This window comes from Lolium perenne, chromosome 7 (genome assembly GCF_019359855.2).
Source record: "Lolium perenne isolate Kyuss_39 chromosome 7, Kyuss_2.0, whole genome shotgun sequence".
In the NCBI taxonomy this organism is placed as follows: domain Eukaryota; kingdom Viridiplantae; phylum Streptophyta; class Magnoliopsida; order Poales; family Poaceae; genus Lolium; species Lolium perenne.
Window position 1 is genome coordinate 38920881 of NC_067250.2, and position 21291 is coordinate 38942171.

The following is a 21291-nucleotide window of genomic DNA, read 5'->3' on the forward strand; positions in this document are numbered from 1 at the left end:
AGAGATTCCAAAGCCTACAAGAGGAGGCTCTTGTTGCTGCGGTAGACGTTCACTTGCCGCTTGCAAAAGCGCGTAGAAGATCTTGATCATGATCCCTCCGGCGCCACGAACGGGCAGCACCTCCGTACTCGGTCACACGTTCGGTTGTTGATGAAGACGACGTCCACCTCCCGTTCCAGCGGGCAGCGGAAGTAGTAGCTCCTCTTGAATCTGACAGCACGACGGCGTGGTGTCGGTGGTGGTGGAGAACTCCGGCGGAGCTTCGCTAAAGCACGCGGGAGCTATGGAGGAGAGGGGGCGGCTAGGGTTTGGGAGGGGGTGGCCGGCCACTCAAGGGGGGCGGCCAGGTTGTGGTCTTGGGGTGCGGCTAGCTTGTGGTCTTGGGGTGCGGCCAGCTTGTGGTCTTGGGGTGGCCGGCCCCCTCCCCTTGGCCCCTCATTATATAGGTGGAAGCCCCAAGTGTTGGACTACAAGTCTCCGAATAAGACCCGAACCCAAAACCTTCCATATGATAGGGAAACCTACCCAAGGTGGGAATCCCACTTGGGGTGGGATTCCCCCCTTCCATATGGGGGGGTGGCCGGCCCCCATAGGGGGAGTCCACTTGGGACTCCTCCCCCACTAGGGTTGGCCGGCCATGGAGGTGGAGTCCCCCTCCGGGACTCCACCTTCCTTGGTGGTTTCTTCCGAACTTTTCTAGAACCTTCTAGAACCTTCCACATCATTTTAATACACATAAAATGACATCCTATATATGAATCTTATTCTCCGGACCATTCCGGAACTCCTCGTGATGTCCGGGATCTCATCCGGGACTCCGAACAAATATTCGAACTCCATTCCATATTCAAGTTCTACCATTTCAACATCCAACTTTAAGTGTGTCACCCTACGGTTCGCGAATTATGCGGACATGGTTGAGTACTCACTCCGACCAATAACCAATAGCGGGATCTGGAGATCCATAATGGTTCCCACATATTCAACGATGACTTTAGTGATCGAATGAACCATTCACATACAATACCAATTCCCTTTGTCACGCGATATTTTACTTGTCCGAGGTTTGATCTTCGGTATCACTCTATACCTTGTTCAACCTCGTCTCCTGACAAGTACTCTTTACTCGTACCGTGGTATGTGGTCTCTTATGAACTTATTCATATGCTTGCAAGAAATTAGATGACATTCCACCGAGAGGGCCCAGAGTATATCTATCCGTCATCGGGATGGACAAATCCCACTGTTGATCCATATGCCTCAACTCATACTTTCCGGATACTTAATCCCACCTTTATAACCACCCATTTACGCAGTGGCGTTTGGTGTAATCAAAGTACCTTTCCGGTATAAGTGATTTACATGATCTCATGGTCATAAGGACTAGGTAACTATGTATCGAAAGCTTATAGCAAATAACTTAATAACGAGATCTTATGCTACGCTTAATTGGGTGTGTCCATTACATCATTCATATAATAATATAACCTTGTTATTAATAATATCCAATGTTCATGATTATGAAACTAATCATCCATTAATCAACAAGCTAGTTTAAGAGGCATACTAGGGACTTCTTGTTTGTCTACATATCACACATGTACTAATGTTTCGGTTAATACAATTATAGCATGATATATAAACATTTATCATAAACATAAAGATATAAATAATAACCACTTTATTATTGCCTCTAGGGCATATCTCCTTCAGTCTCCCACTTGCACTAGAGTCAATAATCTAGATTACATTGTAATATACCTAACACCCATGGCATTCTGGTGTTGGTCATGCTTTGCCCTAGGGAGAGCTTTAGTCAACGGATCTGCTACATTCAGATCAGTGTGTACTTTGCAAATCTTTACTTCTCCATCTTCGATGTACTCGCGAATCGAGTGGTAACGCAGCTTGATATGCTTCAGCCTCTTGTGTGACCTTGGCTCTTGTGCATTGGCGATGGCACCCATGTTATCACAGTATATGATTAATGGGTCCAATGCACTAGGAACCACACTGAGCTCTACAATGAACCTCTTCATCCATACCGCTTCTGATGAAGCCTCTGAAGCCGCTATGTACTCTGATTCTGTTGAAGATTTCGCCACCGTGCACTGCTTCGAGCTAGCCCAGCTTACTGCAGCACCATTCAATATAAACACGTACCCAGATTGTGACTTAGAGTCATCAGGATCAGTGTTCCAACTTGCATCGGTGTAACCACTTACAACGAGCTCTTGGTCACTGATACATCTCCGACGTATCGATAATTTCTTATGTTCCATGCCACATTATTGATGTTATCTACATGTTTTATGCACATTTTATGTCATATTCGTGCATTTTCTGGAACTAACCTATTAACAAGATGCCGAAGTGCCAGTTGCTGTTTTCTGCTGTTTTTGGTTTTAGAAATCCTAGTAACGAAATATTCTCGGAATTGGACGAAATCAATGCCCAGGTTCCTATTTTGCCACGAAGCTTCCAGAAGTCCGAAGAGGAGACGAAGTGGGGTCACGAGGGGGCCACACCCTAGGGCGGCGCGGCCCCCCCTTGGCCGCGCGGCCCTGTGGTGTGGGGCCCTCGTGCCGCCTCCCCGACTCCGCCCTTCCGCCTACTTAAAGCCTCCGTTGCGAAACCCCGCATCGAGAGCCACGATACGGAAAACCTTCCAGAGACGCCGCCGCCGCCGATCCCATCTCGGGGGATCCAGGAGATCGCCTCCGGCACCCTGCCGGAGAGGGGAATCATCTCCCGGAGGACTCTACGCCGCCATGGTCGCCTCCGGAGTGATGTGTGAGTAGTCTACCCCTGGACTATGGGTCCATAGCAGTAGCTAGATGGTTGTCTTCTCCCCATTGTGCTTCATTGTCGGATCTTGTGAGCTGCCTAACATGATCAAGATCATCTATCTGTAATTCTATATGTTGCGTTTGTTGGGATCCGATGAATAGAGAATATTTGTTATGTTGATTATCAAAGTTATGTCTATGTGTTGTTTATGATCTTGCATGCTCTCCGTTACTAGTAGATGCTCTGGCCAAGTAGATGCTTGTAACTCCAAGAGGGAGTATTTATGCTCGATAGTGGGTTCATGCCTGCATTGACACAGGACGATGTGACAAAGTTCTAAGGTTGTGTTGTGCTGTTGCCACTAGGGATAAAACATTGATGCTATGTCTAAGGATGTAGTTGTTGATTACATTACGCACCATGCTTAATGCAATTGTCTGTTGCTTTGCAACTTAATACCGGAGGGTTCGGATGATAACTTTGAAGGTGGACTTTTTAGGCATAGATGCATGCTGGATGGCGGTCTATGTACTTTGTCGTAATGCCCAATTAAATCTCACTATACTCATCATAATATGTATGTGCATGGTCATGCCCTCTTTATTTGTCAATTGCCCAAGCGTAATTTGTTCACCCAACATGCTGTTTATCTTATGGGAGAGACACCTCTAGTGAACTTGTGGACCCCGATCCAATTCTCTATCTTGAAATACAATCTCGCAATACTTGTTCTACTGTTTTCTGCAAACAATCATCTTCCACACAATACGGTTAATCCTTTGTTACAGCAAGCCGGTGAGATTGACAACCTCACTGTTTCGTTGGGGCAAAGTACTTTGTTTGCTTAGTTTTTTTGTATTTTGATTTAGTGCAGCAAACAAAGTAGTAAATAAAACTAAGCAAGACAAAGTACTTTGCCCCAACGAAACAGTGAGGTTGTCAATCTCACCGGCTTGCTGTAACAAAGGATTAGATGTATAGTGTGGATGATGATTGTTTGCAGAAAACAGTAAAACAGTATTGCAAGAGATTGTATTTCAAGATAGAGAATTGGACCGGGTCCACAGCTCACTAGAGGTGTCTCTCCCATAAGACGAACGGCATGTTGGGTGAACAAATTACAGTTGGGCAATTGACAAATAAAGAGAGCATGACAATGCACATACATATCATGATGAGTATAGTGAGATTTAATTGGGCATTACGACAAAGTACATAGACCGCCATCCAACTGCATCTATGCCTAAAAAGTCCACCTTCAAAGTTATCATCCGAACCCCCTCGATTAAGTTGCAAGCAACAGACAATTGCATTAAGTATGGTGCGTAATGTAATCAACAACTACATCCTTAGACATAGCATCAATGTTTTATCCCTAGTGGCAACAAAGACAACACAACCTTAGAACTTTCTCACATCGTCCTGTGTCAATGCAGGCATGAACCCACTATCGAGCATAAGTACTCCCTCTTGGAGTTACAAGCATCTACTTGGCCAGAGCATCTACTAGTAACGGAGAGCATGCAAGATCATAAACAACACATAAGCATAACTTTGATAATCAACATAACAAGTATTCTCTATTCATCGGATCCCAACAAACGCAACATATAGAATTACAGATAGATGATCTTGATCATGTTAGGCAGCTCACAAGATCCGACAATGATAGCACAATGGGGAGAAGACAACCATCTAGCTACTGCTATGGACCCATAGTCCAGGGGTAGACTACTCACACATCACACCGGAGGCGACCATGGCGGCGTAGAGTCCTCCGGGAGATGATTCCCCTCTCGGCAGGGTGCCGAGGCGATCTCCCGGATCCCCCGAGATGGGATCGGCGGCGGCGGCGTCTCCGGAAGGTTTTCCGTATCGTGGTTCTCGGTACTGGGGTTTTCGTCACGGAGGCTATTTGTAGGCGGAAGGGCAGAGTCGGGGGCCAGACGAGGGGGCCACACCATAGGGCGGCGCGGCCCCCCCTGGGCCGCGCCGCCACGTGGTGTCGCCACCTCGTGGCCCCACTTCGTGTGTTCGTCGGTCTTCTGGAAGCTCCGTGGAAAAATAGGCCCCTGGGCTTTGATTTCGTCCAATTCCGAGAATATTTCCTTACTAGGATTTCTGAAACCAAAAACAGCAGAAAATAAAGAATCGGCACTTCGGCATCTTGTTAATAGGTTAATTCCGTAAAATGCACGAATATGACATAAAGTGTGCATAAAACATGTAGATAACATCAATAATGTGGCATGGAACATAAGAAATTATCGATACGTCTGAGACGTATCAGCATCCCCAAGCTTAGTTCTGCTCGTCCCGAGCAGGTAAAACGATAACACAGATAATTTCTGGAGTGACATGCCATCATAATCTTGATCATACTATTTGTAAAGCTATGTAGTGAATGCAGCGATCAAAACAATGTGTATGACATGAGTAAACAAGTGAATCATATAGCAAAGACTTTTCATGAATAGCACTTCAAGACAAGCATCAATAAGTCTTGCATAAGAGTTAACTCATAAAGCAATAATTCAAAGTAAAGGTATTGAAGCAACACAAAAGAAGATTAAGTTTCAGCGGTTGCTTTCAACTTGTAACATGTATATCTCATGGATATTGTCAACATAGAGTAATATAATAAGTGCAATAAGCAAGTATGTAGGAATCAATGCACAGTTCACACAAGTGTTTGCTTCTTGAGGTGGAGAGAAATAGGTGAACTGACTCAACATTGAAAGTAAAAGAATGGTCCTCATAGAGGAAAAGCATCGATTGCTATATTTGTGCTAGAGCTTTGATTTTGAAAACATGAAACAATTTTGTCAACGGTAGTAATAAAGCATATGCATCATGTAAATTATATCTTATAAGTTGCAAGCCTCATGCATAGTGTACTAATAGTGCCCGCACCTTGTCCTAATTAGCTTGGACTACCTGGATTATCACCGCAATACATATGCTTTAACCAAGTATCACAAAGGGGTACCTCTATGCCGCCTGTACAAAGGTCTAAGGAGAAAGCTCGCATTGGATTTCTCGCTTTTGATTATTCTCAACTTAGACATCCATACCGGGACAACATAGACAACAGATAATGGACTCCTCTTTCAATGCTTTAAGCATTCAACAACAATTAATTCTTTTCTCATTAGAGATTTGAGGATGTTTGTCCAAAACTGAAACTTCCACCATGGAACATGGCTTTAGTTAGCGGCCCAATGTTCTTCTCTCACAATATGCATGCTCAAACCATTCAACTCAGAGTAGATCGCCCTTACTTCAGACAAGACGAACATGCATAGCAACTCACATGAAATTCAACAATGAGTTGATGGCGTTCCCCAGTAAACATGGTTATCGCACAACAAGCAACTTAATAAGAGATAAAGTGCATAATTACATATTCAATACCACAATAGTTTTTAAGCTATTTGTCCCATGAGCTATATATTGCAAAGGTGAATGATGGAATTTTAAAGGTAGCACTCAAGCAATTTACTTTGGAATGGCTGGAAAATACCATGTAGTAGGTAGGTATGGTGGACACAAATGGCATAGTGGTTGGCTCAAGTATTTTGGATGCATGAGAAGTATTCCCTCTCGATACAAGGTTTAGGTTAGCAAGGCTTATTTGAAACAAACACAAGGATGAACCGGTGCAGCAAAACTCACATAAAAGACATATTGAAAACATTATAAGACTCTACACCGTCTTCCTTGTTGTTCAAACTCAATACTAGAAATTATCTAGACCTTAGAGAAACCAAATATGCAAACCAAATTTTAGCATGCTCTATGTATTTCTTCATTAATGGGTGCAAAGCATATGATGCAAGAGCTTAATCATGAGCACAACAATTGCCAAGTATCACATTACCCAAAACATTTATAGCAATTACTACATGTATCATTTTCCAATTCCAACCATATAACAATTTAACGAAGGAGAAACTTCGCCATGAATACTATGAGTAGAAACCAAGGACATACTTGTCCATATGCTACAGCGGAGCGTGTATCTCTCCCATAAAGTGAATGCTAGGATCCATTTTATTCAAACAAAACAAAAAACAAAAACAAACCGACGCTCCAAGAAAAAGCACATAAGATGTGATGGAATAAAAATATAGTTTCAGGGGAGGAACCTGATAATGTTGTCGATGAAGAAGGGGATGCCTTGGGCATCCCCAAGCTTAGACGCTTGTGTCTTCTTGATATATGCAGGGGTGAACCACCGGGTGCATCCCCAAGCTTAGAGCTTTCACTCTCCTTGATCATGTTGCATCATACTCCTCTCTTGATCCTTGAAAACTTCCTCCACACCAAACTCGAAACAACTCATTAGAGGGTTAGTGCATATTATAAATTGACATATTCAGAGGTGACACAATCATTCTTAACACTTCTGGACATTGCATAATGCTACTGGACATTAGTGGATCAAAGAAATTCATCCAACATAGCGAAAGAGGCAATGCGAAATAAAAGGCAGAATCTGTCAAAACAGAACAGTTCGTATTGACGAATTTTAAAATGGCACCAGACTTGCTCAGATGAAAATGCTCAAATTGAATGAAAGTTGCATACATATCTGAGGATCATGCACGTAAATTGGCTTAATTTTCTGAGCTACCTACAGGGAGGTGGACCCAGATTCGTGACAGCAAAGAAATCTGGAACTGTGCAGTAATCCAAATCTAGTACTTACTTTTCTATCAACGGCTTAACTTGGCACAACAAAACACAAAACTAAGATAAGGAGAGGTTGCTACAGTAGTAAACAACTTCCAAGACACAAAATAAAAACAAAGTACTGTAGTAAAATAAATACATGGGTTATCTCCCAAGAAGTGCTTTCTTTATAGCCATTAAGATGGGCTCAGTAATTTTAATGATGCACTCGCAAGAAATAGTATTTGAAGCAAAAGAGAGCATCAAGAGGCAAATTCAAAACACATTTAAGTCTAACATGCTTCCTATGCATAGGAATCTTGTAAGTAAACAAGTTCATGAAGAGCAAAGTGACAAGCATAGGAAGATAAAACAAGTGTAGCTTCAAAAATTTCAGCATATAGAGAGGCATTTTAGTAACATGAAAATTTCTACAACCATATTTTCCTCTCTCATAATAACTTTCAGTAGTATCATGAGCAAACTCAACAATATAACTATCACATAAAGCATTCTTATCATGAGTCTCATGCATAAAATTATTACTCTCCACATAAGCATAATCAATTTTATTAGTAATAGTGGGAGCAAATTCAACAAAGTGGCTATCATCATATATAGGAGGCATATTGTAATCATAAAAGAAAATTTTCTCCTCAATGCTTGGGGGACTAAAAAGATCATGCTCATCAGAGCCAGCTTCCCCAAGCTTAGAATTTTCTATAGCATTAGCAACAATGGTGTTCAAAGCATCCATAGTAATAACATTCCCATTAGCATGCATATAAAGTTCCATGGGTTTTTTAATTCTCTCTTCAAACACATCATGTCCTAATTCAAGATAAAGTTCATAAAGATCTCTCATATTTTTGTTGTTTTCCATTATGTTTAACTAGTGAAATAAAAACATGCATGATATTAAGTAAAGTAAAACAAGTAACTAATTTTTTTGTGTTTTTGATATAGCAAACAAGATAGCAAATAAAGTAAAACTAGCAACTAATTTTTTTGTATTTTGATTTAGTGCAGCAAACAAAGTAGTAAATAAAACTAAGCAAGACAAAAACAAAGTAAAGAGATTGAGAAGTGGAGACTCCCCTTGCAGCGTGTCTTGATCTCCCCGGCAACGGCGCCAGAAAAAGAGCTTGATGGCGTGTATTTCACACGTTCGTTGGGCAACCCCAAGAGGAAGGTATGATGCGCACAGCAGCAAGTTTTCCCTCAGAAAGAAACCAAGGTTTATCGAACCAGGAGGAGCCAAGAAGCACGTTGAAGGTTGATGGCGGTGAGATGTAGTGCGGCGCAACACCAGGGATTCCGGCGCCAACGTGGAACCTGCACAACACAACCAAAGTACTTTGCCCCAACGAAACAGTGAGGTTGTCAATCTCACCGGCTTGCTGTAACAAAGGATTAGATGTATAGTGTGGATGATGATTGTTTGCAGAAAACAGTAAAACAGTATTGCAGTAGATTGTATTTCAGTATAGAGAATTGGACCGGGGTCCACAGTTCACTAGAGGTGTCTCTCCCATAAGACGAACAGCATGTTGGGTGAACAAATTACAGTTGGGCAATTGACAAATAAAGAGAGCATGACAATGCACATACATATCATGATGAGTATAGTGAGATTTAATTGGGCATTACGACAAAGTACATAGACCGCCATCCAACTGCATCTATGCCTAAAAAGTCCACCTTCAGGTTATCATCCGAACCCCCTCCAGTATTAAGTTGCAAGCAACAGACAATTGCATTAAGTATGGTGCGTAATGTAATCAACAACTACATCCTTAGACATAGCATCAATGTTTTATCCCTAGTGGCAACAGCACAACACAACCTTAGAACTTTCTGTCACTGTCCCAGGTGTCAATGCAGGCATGAACCCACTATCGAGCATAAGTACTCCCTCTTGGAGTTACAAGCATCTACTTGGCCAGAGCATCTACTAGTAACGGAGAGCATGCAAGATCATAAACAACACATAAGCATAACTTTGATAATCAACATAACAAGTATTCTCTATTCATCGGATCCCAACAAACGCAACATATAGAATTACAGATAGATGATCTTGATCATGTTAGGCAGCTCACAAGATCCGACAATGATAGCACAATGGGGAGAAGAAAACCATCTAGCTACTGCTATGGACCCATAGTCCAGGGGTAGACTACTCACACATCACACCGGAGGCGACCATGGCGGCGTAGAGTCCTCCGGGAGATGATTCCCCTCTCCGGCAGGGTGCCGGAGGCGATCTCCTGGATCCCCCGAGATGGGATCGGCGGCGGCGGCGTCTCTGGAAGGTTTTCCGTATCGTGGTTCTCGGTACTGGGGTTTTCGTCACGGAGGCTATTTGTAGGCGGAAGGGCAGAGTCGGGAGCCAGACGAGGGGGCCACACCATAGGGCGGCGCGGGCCCCCCCTGGGCCGCGCCGCCACGTGGTGTCGCCACCTCGTGGCCCCACTTCGTGTGTTCTTCGGTCTTCTGGAAGCTCCGTGGAAAAATAGGCCCCTGGGCTTTGATTTCGTCCAATTCCGAGAATATTTCCTTACTAGGATTTCTGAAACCAAAAACAGCAGAAAACAGCAACTGGCACTTCGGCATCTTGTTAATAGGTTAGTTCCAGAAAATGCACGAATATGACATAAAGTGTGCATAAAACATGTAGATAACATCAATAATGTGGCATGGAACATAAGAAATTATCGATACGTCGGAGACGTATCAGGATGCCCAAGGCATCCCCTTCTTCATCGACAACATTATCAGGTTCCTCCCCTGAAACTATATTTTTATTCCATCACATCTTATGTGCTTTGCTTGGAGCGTCGGTTTGTTTTTGTTTTTTGTTTTGTTTGAATAAAATGGATCCTAGCATTCACTTTATGGGAGAGAGACACGCTCCGCTGTAGCATATGGACAAGTATGTCCTTAGTTTCTACTCATAGTATTCATGGCGAAGTTTCTCCTTCGTTAAATTGTTATATAGTTGGAATTGGAAAATGATACATGTAGTAATTGCTATAAATGTCTTGGGTAATGTGATACTTGGCAATTGTTGTGCTCATGTTTAAGCTCTTGCATCATATGCTTTGCACCCATTAATGAAGAAATACATAGAGCATGCTAAAATTTGGTTTGCATATTTGGTTTCTCTAAGGTCTAGATAATTTCTAGTATTGAGTTTGAACAACAAGGAAGACGGTGTAGAGTCTTATAATGTTTACAATATGTCTTTTATGTGAGTTTTGCTGCACCGGTTCATCCTTGTGTTTGTTTCAAATAAGCCTTGCTAACCTAAACCTTGTATCGAGAGGGAATACTTCTCATGCATCCAAAATACTTGAGCCAACCACTATGCCATTTGTGTCCACCATACCTACCTACTACATGGTATTTTCCGCCATTCCAAAGTAAATTGCTTGAGTGCTACCTTTAAAATTCCATCATTCACCTTTGCAATATATAGCTCATGGGACAAATAGCTTAAAAACTATTGTGGTATTGAATATGTAATTATGCACTTTATCTCTTATTAAGTTGCTTGTTGTGTGATAACCATGTTCACTGGGGACGCCATCAACTATTCTTTGTTGAATTTCATGTGAGTTGCTATGCATGTTCGTCTTGTCTGAAGTAAGAGAGATCTACCACCTTATGGTTAAGCATGCATATTGTTAGAGAAGAACATTGGGCCGCTAACTAAAGCCATGATCCATGGTGGAAGTTTCAGTTTTGGACAAATATCCTCAATCTCATATGAGAAGAATTATTAATTATTGTTACATGCTTATGCATAAAAGAGGAGTCCATTATCTGTTGTCTATGTTGTCCCGGTATGGATGTCTAAGTTGAGAATAATCAATAGCGAGAAATCCAATGCGAGCTTTCTCCTTAGACCTTTGTACAGGCGGCATAGAGGTACCCCTTTGTGACACTTGGTTAAAACATGTGCATTGCGATGATCCGGTAGTCCAAGCTAATTAGGACAAGGTGCGGGCACTATTAGTATACTATGCATGAGGCTTGCAACTTGTAAGATATAATTTACATGATACATACGCTTTATTACTACCGTTGACAAAATTGTTTCATGTTTTCAAAATCAAAGCTCTAGCACAAATATAGCAATCGATGCTTTTCCTCTACGGAGGACCATTCTTTTACTTTCAATGTTGAGTCAGTTCACCTATTTCTCTCCACCTCAAGAAGCAAACACTTGTGTGAACTGTGCACTGATTCCTACATATTTGCTTATTGCACTTATTATATTACTCTATGTTGACAATATCCATGAGATATACATGTTATGAGTTGAAAGCAACCGCTGAAACTTAATCTTCCTTTGTATTGCTTCAATGCCTTTACTTTGAATTATTGCTTTATGAGTTAACTCTTATACAAGACTTATTGATGCTTGTCTTGAAGTGCTATTCATGAAAAGTCTTTGCTATATGATTCACTTGTTTACTCATGTCATATACATTGTTTTGATCGCTGCATTCACTACATATGCTTTACAAATAGTATGATCAAGGTTATGATGGCATGTCACTCCAGAAATTATCTGTGTTATCGTTTTACCTGCTCGGGACGAGCAGAACTAAGCTTGGGGATGCTGATACGTCTCCGACGTATCGATAATTTCTTATGTTCCATGCCACATTATTGATGTTATCTACATGTTTTATGCACATTTTATGTCATATTCGTGCATTTTCTGGAACTAACCTATTAACAAGATGCCGAAGTGCCGATTCTTTGTTTCTGCTGTTTTTGGTTTCAGAAATCCTAGTAACGAAATATTCTCGGAATTGGACGAAATCAACGCCCAGGGTCCTATTTTGCCACGAAGCTTCCAGAAGTCCGAAGAGGAGACGAAGTGGGGCCACGAGGGGGCCACACCCTAGGGCGGCGCGGCCCCCCCCTTGGCCGCGCGGCCCTGTGGTGTGGGGCCCTCGTGCCGCCTCCTGACCTGCCCTTCCGCCTACTTAAAGCCTCCGGTGCGAACCCCCCAGGACCGAGAGCCACGATACGGAAAACCTTCCAGAGACGCCGCCGCCGCCGATCCCATCTCGGGGGATCCAGGAGATCGCCTCCGGCACCCTGCCGGAGAGGGGAATCATCTCCCGGAGGACTCTACGCCGCCATGGTCGCCTCCGGAGTGATGTGTGAGTAGTCTACCCCTGGACTATGGGTCCATAGCAGTAGCTAGATGGTTGTCTTCTCCCCATTGTGCTTCATTGTCGGATCTTGTGAGCTGCCTAACATGATCAAGATCATCTATCTGTAATTCTATATGTTGCGTTTGTTGGGATCCGATGAATAGAGAATACTTGTTATGTTGATTATCAAAGTTATGTCTATGTGTTGTTTATGATCTTGCATGCTCTCCGTTACTAGTAGATGCTCTGGCCAAGTAGATGCTTGTAACTCCAAGAGGGAGTATTTATGCTCGATAGTGGGTTCATGCCTCGCATTGACACTGGGACGGTGATGAAAGTTCTAAGGTTGTGTTGTGGTGTTGCCACTAGGGATAAAACATTGATGCTATGTCTAAGGATGTAGTTGTTGATTACATTACGCACCATACTTAATGCAATTGTATGTTGCTTTGCAACTTAATACTGGAGGGGGTTCGGATGATAACCTGAAGGTGGACTTTTTAGGCATAGATGCATGCTGGATGGCGGTCTATGTACTTTGTCGTAATGCCCAATTAAATCTCACTATACTCATCATAATATGTATGTGCATGGTCATGCCCTCTTTATTTGTCAATTGCCCAACTGTAATTTGTTCACCCAACATGCTGTTTATCTTATGGGAGAGACACCTCTAGTGAACTGTGGACCCCGGTCCAATTCTCTATCTTGAAATACAATCATCGCAATACTTGTTCTACTGTTTTCTGCAAACAATCATCTTCCACACAATACGGTTAATCCTTTGTTACTGACAAGCCGGTGAGATTGACAACCTGCTTTGTTTCGTTGGGGCAAAGTACTTTGGTTGTGTTGTGCAGGTTCCACGTTGGCGCCGGAATCCCTGGTGTTGCGCCGCACTACATCCCGCCGCCATCAACCTTCAACGTGCTTCTTGGCTCCTCCTGGTTCGATAAACCTTGGTTTCTTTCTGAGGGAAAACTTGCTGCTGTGCGCATCATACCTTCCTCTTGGGGTTCCCAACGAACGTGTGAGTTACACGCCATCAGTCACCTCCATAACAAAGAAACATATCCTTAGTTCTTTTCAAGTACTTCAGGATATTCTTGACCACTGTCCAGTGTTCCATTCCTTTCTTACTTTCGTCCATTCTAAACTTCTTTATAATCTTGTCCAGATATGTACTCTGTGATAGCCCTATTAGGCGTCTTGATCTATCTCTATAAATCTTGATGCCTAATATATACGATGCTTCACCAAGGTCTTTCATTGAAAAACTATTATTCAAATAACCTTTAACACTGCTTAATAGTTCTATATCATTCCCGATCAATAATATGTCATCTACATATAATATCAGGAATGCTACAGAGCTCCCACTCACTTTCTTGTAAATACAGGCCTCTCCATGACACTGTATAAACCCGAAGTCTTTGATCACCTTATCAAAGCGTCAGTTCCAACTTCTTGATGCTTACTTCAGTCCATAGATTGAACGCTGAAGTTTGCATACTTTGTCAGCATTTTTAGGATCGACAAAACCTTTGGGTTGTACCATATACAACTCTTCCTCAATGTCTGCATTAAGGAACACCATTTTGACATCCATCTGCCAAATCTCATAATCGAAAAATGCAGCTATTGCTAACAAAATCCTCACAGATTTTAGCTTCGCTACAGGTGAGAAAGTCTCATCGTAGTCAACTCCTTGAATTTGTCGGAAACCCTTTGCGACAAGTCGAGCTTTATAGACAGTAATATTACCATCAGCATCTGTTTTTCTCTTGAAGATCCATTTATTCTCGACAGCCTTTCGGCTATCAGGTAAGTCTACCAAAGTCCATACTTTGTTATCATACATGGATCCCATTTCGGATTTCATGGCTTCTTGCCATTTGTTGGAATCTGGGCTCATCATCGCTTCTTCATACGTCGCAGGGTCCTCATCATTGTTATCCACAATCATGACATTTAGACAAGGATCATACCAATCAGGAGTGGCACGTTCCCTTGTCGATCTGCGAGGTTCAGTAGTTTCCTCGTTCGAAGTTTCATGATCATTATCATTAGCTTCCTCTGTTGCCGGTGTAGGCGGTACAGGTACAACTTTCGATACTGCGCTACTCTGATCAACGAGTATAGATTCATCAATCTCATCGAGTTCTACTTTTCTTCCATTCACTTCTTTAGTGAGAAATTCTTTCTCAAGAAAGGTTCCGTTCTTAGCAACAAAGATTTTGCCTTCGGATCTGTGATAGAAAGTGTACCCTATAGTTTCCTTAGGGTATCCTATGAAGACGCATTTCTCCGCTTTGGGTTCTAGCTTGTCCGGTTGTAACTTCTTTACATAGGCTTCGCAACCCCAAACTTTCAGAACGATGACTTAGGTTTCTTATTAAACCATAATTCATACGGTGTCGTTTCTACGGATTTTGATGGTGCTCTATTTAAAGTGAATGCGGCTGTCTCTAATGCATAACTCCAAAATGATAACGGCAAATCAGTAAGAGACATCATAGAACGAACCATATCTAAGAGAGTTCGATTACAACGTTCGGACACACCGTTCCGTTGTGGTGTTCCCGGCGGTGTCAATTGTGAAAGTATTCCGCATTTCTTTAAATGCATGCCAAACTCATAACTCAGATATTCACCTCCACGATCAGATCGCAAAAATTTAATCTTCTTGTTACGTTGATTTTCTACTTCACTTTGAAATTCCTTAAACTTCTCGAAAGTTTCGGATTTATGTTTCATGAAATAGATATACCCATATCTACTCAGATCATCTGTGAAGGTTAGAACATATGGATTTCTATTTTTGTGCCCTCCGTTCCTTAGTTGTGCTCAGTTTTCCCCAGCTCCTTAGTTTTTCCTCAGTTTTCCCCAAGTGCTTGTTTGAAACCCGCAGAAGGCAGCTCAGACGGCAGGATTCCCGTTAAGTTGACCGCTCCGTGCTGACGTGTGGGGCCGCGTCGTGTGGGCCCGCGTCGCGTGGGGCTGGTAGAATGGGACCGCGTGGGACAGGACGAGATAGCGTTTGGTTGCACGTGAGCAGGAGCTGGGTTTTGTCTCTCTCGGCCATTGGCATTTCCCTTTAAGAGTACCTTTTCTGCCTCCTTCTCTCTGCCTTTTTTCACATAATTAGTATCAAATCTAGAGAAGCTTGCATTTCTGTCTTTCTTCAATTATTATTTGTGCCTTTTGGCCCTGGTTGTTTTCCCAATATGGCAGCAAATCTAGTAGGGAGCCCAATCTAGTACTCCATCTGGTCCATATGTATGTAGTTAAATCTAGAAGCAAATCTACAGGGAATGTACGATAAATTCACAAGGTCATATAGTAGAATAGGGATAGATAATATAGATAATAAGCTGCATTCAGCAGCCAAACATAGTAGGGTTCGAGGTTCTTCACAGCAAGACAAAGACCATCATACTAACAACATAACAACGAGGGATCCCTAGCTAACAACAAAGGGATCCCAACAACAAAATGGAGGAGGCGACAATAAAGACACGTCCAGGACTCCGCCTACCCCATCTGCCTCTGCCTCCACTTGTTGCTCCCCTTGGGAGCCTTGGGCTTGAGCGGAGGCATGCGCCCGCCGGAGATCTCCACCCGCTGGATGCTGCGGAGGTGCATGCCGAGCGCCAAGTGCTTGGCGCGGAAGGAGTTGGGGTTCACCGACGCGCCGACCTTGGGGTTGGTGTGGCCGATGTTCTCGGCATGCGTGAGGACGCAGTTGAAGTCGGTGCCGCCGAGCCTCCTAGTGCGAAGGGGCACACTGTAGACACCCTTGGCGACGTCGAGGTAGGAGACATCTTGGCCGACCTGCAGCCTCCGCAGACACTGCGAGTCTTGACGTCATGGTGCTCGTCGTCGTCGCCGACGTCGCTGCCGCATAGCTGATCCATATCAAACGGGAATTTATTAGTGAATGAGTTGCAAACGTGCATGATAACAAAGTTAGGAAAAACAGAGGCAGCCTCAGTTAGAGTGGACACGATTATATGTCTACAGGGACGGTGTAAGCGAACCAAAGCTCATGCACAACAGATTTGTACACAGAAATGGTTCGCTGAACCCTCCCTGTAAAAATCTGTGCCCACCGATTCATCATAGGCAAAGAAACAGATTCCAGATCTGAACTTGAACACATTCCAGATTATTTGCAAAATTAAACGGTTGATATCTTTTGATTCGTGCATAAAATAACTGATTGAGATCCTATGATTACTTGCATAAATTAACTGATTGAGATCCCATTATTACTTGCATAAATTAACCGAACGGCCGAAACCCAAATCTTAAACGAAATCAAGGAGGGATCAAAGCAAAATGGAATAAAATCGGCGCAAATATTAGCCCAATACTCATCCATCCACAGATCCATCTACACCAGCACAAATAGGGTTCAAAAAGGAATGGGGAACAAAAAAGGAAGCAAACCGTAGTTACCTCGTTCCATGGGTCCTCTATGGAGGTGTCGTAGCGGTTCGGGGGCGGGACGTACGGCACCGGCTCGTAGGGGTCCCATCCCGGCGGGATCGGACCGCGACCGGCGGCAGCAGCCTCCGATGCACCGGCGGAGGCGGTGGCGACGTCCGTTGAGGGGACGGCGGCGACGTCCGTTGAGGGGACGGCGTCGAAGAGGGAGGCGTCGCGCTTGGAGCCGATGGCGTCGTGGACGATGGGATTGGCATTCTCCTTCTCCATCTCGCCGGCAGAGGAGAGGGAGAGGGAGAGGGTTTTTTGCTTTGGAGAAGATGATGGGACGTGAGAGAGGCGGCGTTGCGTAGGCGAGTGAGAGTGACAGAGATAGTGGGAGGAGGCGTCTATAAAGGCAAGGGGTGGTTAATGCGACCCGCGTCCTACGCGTCCACCGCTGCACGTCTGCACGTCTTGGACTTCTGCAATGCGCCACGCGTCCACGATTGCACGTCTTCGACTTCTGCACCGCGACCGGCGTCTACGCGTCAAATATTGCACGTCTTTCATTTCTGCACCGCAACACGCGTCCTCGAGTCTAACCCTGGAAATTTAGATATACTCAGGTATAACCTCAAGCATTATACTAGCATTTTTTGTGTGCTCAGTTTTCCCCTTGAGTGCTAATACTGGCTAGTGCAATATGCTCAGTTTTACCCTCAAGTAGCTGGTCAACAGACAGTCAACAAATGGGATTAACTAGTTAAATGAGTCATTTAATGTGCAAAAATTCCGAAAAATAGTGGCACATACTCATGGAGTCTTCACCACAAATTGCAAGTTCTCAAAACATAGATAAGTCATAGATAAATCAAGTTTTACCACAAATTGCCACTTCTCAAAGGCCTTCTCAAATCACCTAGTAGCTATGAAGGTGCATGGTTTTCCACAATAAGCCCTTCCCAAAACAGCTTTCCCCAAAACATACTTTGTCTAAATGAGGCCACAATTCTCACACTCATGTATATTTGTATTGCAAATAGTTTGAGATAGGCCAAGATGGGTTTTATTCTACAAAACACGCATTTTCCATTTTTTAAATCTCATATTTGAATCCCTTAGTCTGTTTATTACATAGGTGCCCTTGGTTTCTTGATACTACTCGGTTTGCCCTCTCCCTCCACAAATTCTCTCACACGTGCAACATTGCCCTGATTGGTCTAGCCCATGTCACGCGGATCGTGCCCGTGACCGTTGATCGTATGATCTAACGGGCAGGATAACCCCTCTCTCTCTCTCTCTGTCGGCGGTTACCTTCCACTCTCTAAGTATGCTAAAGGGCGGTTTTCTGTATTTATTTTCACGCGCTAAAAATTATAAACTCTTTTAGGCATTACTTTTCACGCAAAAAATGATAAACCATCACCGATTTGTTGTAGCCATAAATGTTCACGCAAAAAATGATAAACCGTCACCGATTTGTTGTAGCCATTAATTTTCACGAAAATCCCAAATGATAACCCATCACCGATTTGTTGTAGCCATTAATTTTCACGCAAAAATGATAAACCATCACCGATTTGTTGTATCCATTACTTTTCACGCAAAAAATGATAGACCATCACCGATTTCTTGTAGCCATTACTATTCACGGTAAAAATGATAAACGAACCAATCTATCTATCTCTGTATTTGAAGTTTGGAAGGGTTCACCATCTAGTTATGTTAACTTTCGAGGTTTTGACCTGAAAACAAATGGGTATTATAAAGGGAAATAAAAGTTCAAAAAATGTAAAAACGAAACAATCTACCTATCTTTGTATAGAAGATCGTCTGTATGATTTTTGAGGTCATTTAGAGAAGGTAGAAAAAAATCCCTTTTGAGAAGGTCGAAAAAACCTAACTTGTTACAAAAGCTGGTTTCGGTGAGACCTAACCAAATTTGGCATACATTATGCCATATCTATAACAACAAGGAATATCTAAAAGGGAAAGTTTCACAAAATTTGAAATTTATGGCGAAAATGATGCCATACATGATGCTGTTTTTCGAGGTTTTGACCTGAAAATCAATTGGATATTATAAAGGGAAATAAAAAGTTCGAAAAATATAAAAACGAAACAATCTATCTATCTATGTATAGAAGATCAGCTGTATGAAATTTGAGGTCATTTAGAGGAGGTAGAATAAATCACCTTGTTAGAAAAGCTGGTTTCAGTGAGACGAAACGGCATGCGTTTAAGCAAAGTGATTTTTTCGAACATCTCCAAATGATCCCAAATTTGCCATACATGATGCCATACGTGTAACAACAAGGAACCCTATCTAAAAAGTGTCAAAAAAGTTTGCCCAACCGTATAGCTCTATCAAAAAGAACCTCACCATGGCGCTAGTATAATTTTGGGCTTAGTTACAAACTTTCGTTACCTAACCTTCAACACGAAACTTGTTTCAAATCACTTTTTGCGTACAAGAAACAAATCCCTCCTTGATTCGAGCACCACAGCCTCCAAACTTTGCCGATGCCGATATCGGCATGGTCAGAACGGCTATGCTCGACGCCACTGCTAGGTCACCGTCGGGATGCACCCTCAATCCCGTCCCCTCATTCGATCACTGACACACCAGAGATACCACCGAGGCCAATGCCGAACGTACATGCTGATGCCAATGCCGAACATGCATCCACGCCGATGTGGGCACGGCCACGCCGCCCCGCTATGTTGGACGCCACAGACCACCGCGAGGTCTTTCCCTTCGCCACCACACTCTTCTAGCACCCATCTATACACGCCAGAAAGGAGAGACACTAGTTTTCTCTACATTGCTCGCGTTCGTGTCGGACACGGTCAGTCAAAGTTTTGAGGTAGTCGTCGATGTCGTTGACCATTTCTTCTCTTCTTTGCATGGTTAAACACATCTAGTTCATATCTATCTAATGCGTCTGGTCTCGCCTCATGCAGTTCTTTGTGGACGTCGATCTCATCTCGGCACTCCGCAGGCCACCTCCTCCGTGCCATCGCTGTAGAGCTCCGTTTAAAAATCTATTCCTACCCGTGTATTGCCCCTTGTATCAGCGCCATGGCCCACTTGTCATTCGATATACCGAAGCCCCACTCGTGCGTGTTTTGGTCAGGGATACAGCGATGCTTACGGTCAAACAAAGATGGATGGTCTGACGTGTCTTTGCGGGCTCTACGTGGCCCCACTAGTCAGAAGATAACGGTCAACCGTCGGGCAACCGGCTGTTACAGCATCTGTGATGGTTTCAGACAAGGTCTTGGGGAAAACTGAGGAAAAACTAAGGAGCTGGGGAAAACTGAGCACAACTAAGGAACCGAGGGCACGAAAATAGAAATCCCTAGAACATAACGATAACCACCGCGCGATGCTACGCTCATTGGTCCGCACACATCGGTATGTATGATCTCCAATAAGTCAGTAGCTCGCTCCATCATACCAGAAAATGGAGTCTTAGTCATTTTACCCATTAGACATGCTTCGCATCTATCAAGTGACTCAAAGTCAAGTGATTCAAGTAATCCATCAGTATGGAGTTTCTTCATGCGTTTCACTCCAATATGACCAAGACGACAGTGCCACATATAAGTAGAATTATCATTCAATTTAATTCGCTTAGCATCAACGTTATGTATATGCGTATCACTACTATCGAGATCTAACAGAAATAAGCCATTCTTTTGTGGTGCTCGACCATAAAAGATATTATTCATAAAAATAGAACAACCATTATTCTCAGACTTGAATGAATAACCGTCTTGCATTAAACAAGATCCATATATAATGTTCATGCTCAACGCAGGTACATAATAACAATTATTTAGGCTTAAAACTAATCCCGAAGGTAGATGTAGAGGAAGTGTGCCGACAGCGATCACATTGACCTTGGATCCGTTTCCAACGCGCATCGTCACTTCATCTTTCAGCAGTTGTCGTTTATTCTTTAGTTCCTGTTTCGAGTTACAAATATGAGCAACCGAACCAGTATCAAATACCCAGGTACTAGAACGAGAACCAGTGAGATAAACATCTATTTCATGTATATCTAATATACCTTCTTTCTTCTTCTTGACAAGGCCGCTCTTCAGATCAGCCAGATACTTGGAGCAATTACGCTTCAGTTGTCCCTTCTCCTTGCAGTAATAGCACTCAAAGATCGTGCTTAGGGCCATTCTTAGGTTTCACAGGAGGCGTGGC